General features: G+C 44.4%; 1 pseudogene; it reads left to right on the top strand.

The window, feature by feature from the left end:
- The first annotated feature begins 3,031 nt into the window (after positions 1-3,031).
- On the top strand, positions 3,032-4,423 carry LOC137834481 (shikimate O-hydroxycinnamoyltransferase-like; annotated as a pseudogene).
- Positions 4,424-7,675: the final 3,252 nt, after the last annotated feature.

The raw sequence follows: 7,675 nt of genomic DNA, 5'->3' as shown, positions 1-7,675 counted from the left end.
CAATAACATAACAATTAAGTATAGGCATTCCATACCTAGACTAGATGATTTGTTGGATGAATTACATGGTTCAAAAATCTTTTCCAAGATTGATCTTAAAAGCGGCTACAATCAAATCCGTATCAAACCGGGTGATGAATGGAAGACGGCTTTTAAGACCAACTTTGGTTTATATGAGTGGTTAGTCATGCCTTTTGGCCTAACTAATGCACCAAGTACTTTCATGCGCCTCATGCATCATGTTCTTAGACCTTTCAAGTTTGTTGTTGTTTACTTTGATGACATTCTCATTTATAGCTTATCTTTGAATGACCATAGGTTGCATGTTAGGCAAGTTTTAGAAACCCTTAGGAAGGAACATTTGTATGCTAACCTTGCTAAATGTATGTTTGCTCTTGATCATATAGAATTCCTAGGGTTTGTTGTGAGTTGTAAAGGGGTCCATGTGGACAAAACAAAGGTGGTGGCCATTCAAAATTGGCCTACACTGAAATCTTTGAATGAGGTCCGAAGTTTTCATGGACTTGCTTCTTTCTATAGAAGATTTGTCCCAAACTTTGGTACCATTGCCGCACCACTCAATGACATAGTGAAAAAGGATGTGGTCTTTCATTGGGGAGAAGCACAACAAAATGCTTTTGACACTTTGAAAGAAAAATTGACTAATGCTCCCATCTTGGCCCTTCCTAATTTCACTAAGACATTTGAGATTGAGTGTGATGCTTCAAGCATAGGTATTGGGGCTGTTCTCCTTCAAGAGGGCCACCCCATAGCCTATTTTAGTGAGAAATTGAAGCGAAGTCATCTCAATTATTCCACCTATGATAAGGAATTATATGCACTTGTTAGGGCTTTGTTTACTTGGCAACACTATCTTTTTCCCAAAGAGTTTGTGATACATAGTGATCATGAATCTCTTAAATATTTGAAAAGCCAAAACAAACTTAACAAGAGGCATGCTAAGTGGGTGGAATTCATTGAGCAATTTCCTTATGTGATCAAACACAAGCAAGGCAAAGTAAATATTGTGGCGGATGCTCTTTCTAGAAGATACACTTTGCTAAATCTTTTAACCTCTCAATATCTTGGTTTTGATCACATTAAGGAACTTTATCATGATGACCTTGATTTTTCTCTCATCTATCAAGAGTGTCTTAAGGGAGGACACAAAGACTTTTTTATTCAAGATGGCTTTCTTTTTAAAGGAAAATGTCTTTGTGTTCCTCAATGCTCTATTAGATTATCTCTTGTTAGAGAAGCTCATGAAGGGGGTTTAATGGGACATTTTGGGGTTGCTAAAACTTTGGACGTGTTGTATGAACATTTCTTTTGGCCTCATATGCATAAACATGTTCATAGTTTGTGTGATAAATGCATAACTTGCCGCAAAGCTAAGTCTAAAATGCACCCCCATGGTCTATATACTCCTCTTCCTATCCCTTCAATGCCTTGGGTAGATATATCTATGGATTTCATCTTAGGCTTACCCAAGACATCAAAGGGAAAGGACTCCATTTTTGTGGTAGTGGATCGTTTTTCAAAGATGGCTCACTTTATTCCTTGCCACAAAGTGGATGATGCATGCCACATTGCAAACCTCTTCTTCCAAGAAGTGGTTCGCTTACATGGGATTCCTAGGTCTATAGTGTCCGATAGAGATCCTAAATTCTTGAGTCACTTTTGGAAGACCTTGTGGGGCAAGCTTGGGACTAAGCTTTTATTTTCTACCACTTGCCACCCACAAACTGATGGTCAAACCGAGGTGGTGAATAGAACTTTGGGACAACTATTGAGATGTTTTATTTCGGGGAATCCTAGAGTGTGGGAGAATTTACTACCCCATGTTGACTTTGCATATAATCGTGTAGTAAATTCTACCACCTCACATTCTCCTTTTAAGGTGGTCTATGGGTTTAATCCCCTAACACCTCTTGATCTTCTTCCTATTCCCCTTCTTGGAGATGTCTTGTGCAAAGATGGGGATGAAAAGGCTTCTTTTGTGAAAACTTTGCATAAAGACATCAAAAAGAGAATTGAGAAGAAGGTTGGCAAGTATGCTGAACTTGCCAATAAAAGGAGAAAAGCATTGTTGTTTCATGAGGGCGATTGGGTTTGGCTTCACTTGAACAAGTTACAGCTCGAGACTGGGGGGCTTGTGTACCGACCAGTCCTCGGGTGTCATTGACCACTGGTAATGATGGGACCGCATAAGTTGGGTCCCACGAGCGTCGTGGGCCTGTGTCTCGCTAGGCACGTGAGCCAAGTTACCGAAGAGTGGTCAGAGGCCGATCACCAGGATGTGCTGATGTGTCCTCGGCAGGGCGGTGAAGGCGATGAGAGATCGGACTTTGGTGACTCAAACAGTAGAGCTGGACCACGAGAGGTGGATCCCATACCACACACCAGTTATCAGTTAGGGAGAAGCCTAGATCACGAGGGGTCCATGTGTGTGGTGTGGATGACGCATTTAAGCGTAACACGAGTAAAGAGCCACTAGAGGAGAGACGACCTGTGAGGGTCACGTTCCAGGGGTGAGCTGCATGCATGACACGTGAACATCTAGGGTACTCCCAGGACAGATGGCCCTAGAGATTAGGTGCACAAGTTGGTACCCAGGTGGTCATCCCTTCAGAGCTTGCACTATAGTAAGGGAGTCTTACGCGCTAGATTGCCCTAAGAGTGGGTGATAGCGGCGCTGAGGCACACCATCAGTAAACCTAATTATGGTTAGCGGAATCAGTGGAAACCTTAGAGTATATAAAGGGTAGTATAAAACCTAATAATGTACGCAATTCATTCGTAACAGTTTTTACATAGAACACACAAATACACATGGAGCTTTTTACAGCTTACATTGGTGTTTCCTAGCCCTACACTGACTGGAGCGTTAGAGTTAAAACGACCTCTAGGGCGCCCTTTGTCTTTGCATTTTCAGGTGTTTGATCGAAAGAAGGCATGAACGAAGGCAGAGGCAATTGGGTGTGTGATCTTCGTAGGCGCACGAAGATAATCGAGCCAACCGACACGAACAATGACGATTAGTGTGAAGGAGTCGATAATGCTGCAACCCGTGGAAGGTGTTGTGGAACTCAAACCTAGATTTGCTGGCGGAGAATTACCACATTCCCACCATCTATTCTACAACCCAAACAAGACATCCAATTTCTTCTATCCCAACATTCTGAAAGAAGCCCTAAGTAAGAACCTCGTCCTCTTCTACGCAATGGCCGACCGCCTCCGCCACGAAGACGACCACCGCGTGGGGATTTATTGTGACGGTCAGGGTGTACTTTTCATTGAGGCTCATGCCATCGTTGCCATGGACCACTTCACTCACAACCTTAACCATAACAACCTTATTCCCGCGGTGGATTATTCTGCCGGGATTGAAACATATCCGTTAGTGGTGTTACAGGTGCGTTCCTTTTCTTTCTCTTTGTAAGGATAAAATGAAACTAACTATTTGCTGCACTGCATGCATTCAGGTAACATATTTCAGATGTGGAGGGGTCTCAATAGGCGTTGATTATGAGCACCATGTAGAAGATGGAGAATCAGGTGTTCACTTCATCAACTCATGGTCCAATGTGGCTCATGGCATCCCCATTTATGTTCCCCCATTTATTGATAGGAACTTACTTCGTGCCAGGGATCCACCTCAACCAGCTTTCCTCACCACGAATACCAACTCTCACCACCCATCATCACCACCACCACCACCACCACCACCACAACTGTGGTTGCCTCTATTTTAAAATTGAGTCGTGACCAACTCAACATCCTCAAGGACAAGTCGAAAGAAGATGGCAACACAATAAACTATAGCACTTATGAAATGTTGGCAGCTCATATATGGAGAAGTGCGTGCAAAGCAAGAGGCCTTCCTGAAGACCAAGAAACCAGACTATATATTCCAATTAATGGAAGGTCAAGGTTGAAACCTCCCCTCCCTCCTGGTTACCTTGGCAATGTTATCTTCTCCACCATTCCCACAGGATTCGCAGGAGATCTCGTGTCAAAACCTACATGGTATGTTGAAATCAAATCCACAACACAATAATGAGAATGGACAACGGATATTTGAGATCAGCTCTTGACTATCTGCAACTACAGCCTGATCTAAATGCTCTTGTTCCTGGACGACATACTTATGCGTGTCCAGATGTGGGTATCAATAGCTGGGCTAAGTTTCCAATCTATGATGCTGACTTTGGTTGGGGCAGACTGATCTTCATGAGACTTGGCTGGATTATATACGAGGGGCTAGCAATCATACTTCCAAGCTCAACAAATGATGGCAGCTTGTATTTGAGAATAGCTCTACCACCTCATCATATGAAGCTGTTTCAAGAATCCCTTTATGGCATTTGAGGGGTTGGATATTAACTTCACACCCTTTTCCCACCATCATCGCTTGCCATCTTTTCCCATTCTAGAAATTAGTTCTAGCACTATCATTGATCACATAACGTCTTTCTAGTGTTTCAATTCAATAATTATGTAATGCTTATGAGTCACCATCTCATACAACATTCATCATGATGATAAGTGTTCTTCGAGATTCTTTTCTTTATTTACTAATAAAGGGAATTTAATAAAGGAAAAGTGATGATAATTAACTCTATATCTCGTGATTTACAAACAAATCTCAATAAGACGATATGATGAAATAACGTAAAAGATATTTTACTAGAGTTTAATTTTTTTTAAAAATTTCTGTCACCTTTTATGTAGAAACCATTATATAAGACATTGTGTTCTTGCTGGCTGACTTGCTCGCCAGTTGACTCTGATGACAAGCTCTAACTCCGTCTGTCTCTGCTGGAATATGCTATTCCCTTTGTTGCGTTGGAATGCGGCTCCGTTGAAACAGAGGGGGCCCTATTGCACTCCGACGATCAAGTCAGTACAGGCTTATAAGAAGCAAGAAGTATTAAGTTTCAGTCTTAGAAACAACATACCTTAACCTGGGATATCACGTCCCTTTTATAGTTTACCTCTTGTAACAACTTTCTATCACGAGAATATAATCTCAACTGAAAGCATACTCAACAAGAAAATGTTCCGCTCAAAGGCACACCCTCTCAGTGTCGCAACAGAACGAAATCTTCATCTCATGGAGTGCAAAAAATCATAACAGAATAACCACCAAGGCATCAACTTATGTACCAGCATCAAAGGTCCAATCTGTTTACGTAGCCACCCTCAACGTGGTGGTACGTAGTTCAAGTTGTAAGCAGAGATTAATGACGATTATTGTGAAGCATATTGAGTTTTGGGCCTTTCTAATTTTGTTCCTTAGGCTGAAGCCCAACCTATTGTATTTTGTATTTCATATATATTGTACATAATAAAAACGTAATGAAATAAGACAACTATTTTTCCTTTTCCAGAAGCAATTTCATCTCCCCTTTTTTCCTTCCTTCATCTCTCTCATTCCAAGCGGTGGCTATCACCTCCTATCTTCCTTTGCACATCATGCAGAAATTCAAGATTGTATCAGAGCGGGTTTAAACACGCTCTGCTCCGCTGCCATTACTATTCTTCCTTTCCTCTGTTTTCTTGATCCTCGCCGTTTCTACAACTCATGGCTGAAGAAAAACCTTCACAGCAAAATGATCAACAAAACCCAACCAGTGCGTATTGATCCTGCCTGTTGACCAGAACGCTGGAAACTGCCTCGTCAAAGGATCGACGTGTGCACCGCTTCAAACCTCCGTCCTTCCTCGAGATCCACCTCAAGAACCTGCAAAAGAACAGAGCGGCGCCGCTGCGGCCGATCGCACTCCAACGCCCAAGTCAGTGACCGAACCACCAAATACTAAGAGCAAGAACACTCAAGAAATCTCAAGGAACCGTGCAATGTTCTCTCTCACAGTAAGCTCTAGAACTCGCAAGCGTAAAGAGTGTAATCTGAACGTGCGTACCTCAGAAAGTTCGTTGAGAACTCTTATATACCTGGTTACTTTCTCTCTCCTGGCAGTTACAGACTTGGACACGTGGCTCGCATCCAGTCGTACACGTGCCATCATCTGGAGCCTCCTTGACTTGGGCGCTGCTTCTGACTCTCTTTTTGGCTAAGTTATTTATGCATGGTACTGCCCAGTGCATAGCTAACTTGGGAGTGCGATCTCTACTGGAACTGGCGAGTTAGGGTGCCTTCGTACACCTTCCCTGTGGTCTCGCCGGCCGCCTTCATAATCTGCTTCACCTTCATCTCCGGCGATGTGCTTGCTTTGGCGATCTCAAATCGCTTGGTCGCCTGAGTTTACATCTGGCGACTTCACCTTCTACTGGGCAATCGCCTGGTATGCTGAAGATCGGAACACGCCAACTTAACAACTGGCGACTTCACGAGCCCCCGACTTCCTCCCCTTCTGTCAACCTGGCGCCTTGTCAACACGCCTACACTGTAGCTGGGTGCCACGTCATCACTTCCGACTACCAGGACGGTACACAAGCCCCCAGTCTTAAGCGAAGACTTGTCCAGCGAAAAGACTGAAAAGTTCACGTCAACACCGACCTATGTGGCACTGACGCAGAATTCCAAGCGGTTGTACTTTCTGCTTCTCTGACGCTCCACCAAACCCCTCATCCATTGCTCGACACGTGGCTTCATCAACGGTTACCTTCAGTTACCGTTTGCGCTTCCCAAACCCATTTCGAAAAACCCTTAAACCCATTTTTCACTCCACTGTTCCATCACTTTTCTTCGTATTCGCAAACGCTCTGACTTCCTTCTGCAAAAAAGCTCTCTACGTTCTTCAACTCTCTGAATCACCAACATTCTTCATCGCCTTTCTGATCATAAAAAGGTACTTCCTTTCCTTCTTCTGCTGGTTTTTCCTGCATTTTAACCGATTCGCATCATCCTGTAACTGTCTGGTGCATACGTTGTGGGTTGCTTTTTCCATTTCTCCTTCTACGTAACTTAGGGCTTCGTCAATCGTCGCAACGAACCTACGTTCGTTCGTTTTTCACCTTTCTTCCATGATCGAGTCAGCCTCTGTGACCCCTGACCATTTTTCCTTTTCTTCTTCCTTTGCAGCTGCAACAATGGCTCGCACAAAGATCACCCCGAATCCTCCTCCTTCATCACGAAACCCCTCTTCACAAGCACACGACCCACCACGAGTTCGTGGCGCTTCATCTTCCCAGGCTGAGAGGCCTGCGTCTTCCCGCCCTAACCTGGCCCAAGCGACTCCACCTATCACCGGAGGAGCCCCCGTCCCCCCACCAGACTTCAAGAAACTATATCCCTGGGCCAACTCGACCTTGTTGGGGGAAACATCTTCCGTGAACACTGCTGGGGCAGTTTTGCGATTGACTAAGGGGGATGTACCTCACCAATCATTCCACAAGGAGCACAACGAGAGGATGACAGTGCTACCTTGCCCCCCTGGTCTGCCAGTCTGCGCCGACGACAAGGCAAACAACGGCGGGGCCTTCTGTTTCGTCTACACAACCCTATTCAAGAAGGTGAAACTCAGGTTTCCCTTTACACGTTTCGAGAGGGAGCTCCTCACCGAGCTCCACATTGCCGTCGCCCAGCTCCACCCCAACAGTTGGGCGTTTGTGCGAGCATTCCAAGTGATGTGCGATCATCTGGGGTTGCCCGCATCCGTAGATGTATTTTTGTTTCTCTTTGAAGCCAAGCACCCAGGAGACCGCCTGT

This window comes from Phaseolus vulgaris, chromosome 5, assembly GCF_000499845.2.
Source record: "Phaseolus vulgaris cultivar G19833 chromosome 5, P. vulgaris v2.0, whole genome shotgun sequence".
Lineage (NCBI taxonomy): Eukaryota > Viridiplantae > Streptophyta > Magnoliopsida > Fabales > Fabaceae > Phaseolus > Phaseolus vulgaris.
Note: the sequence above shows the minus strand (reverse complement) of the source record. Positions and strands in the feature narration are given on the sequence as shown.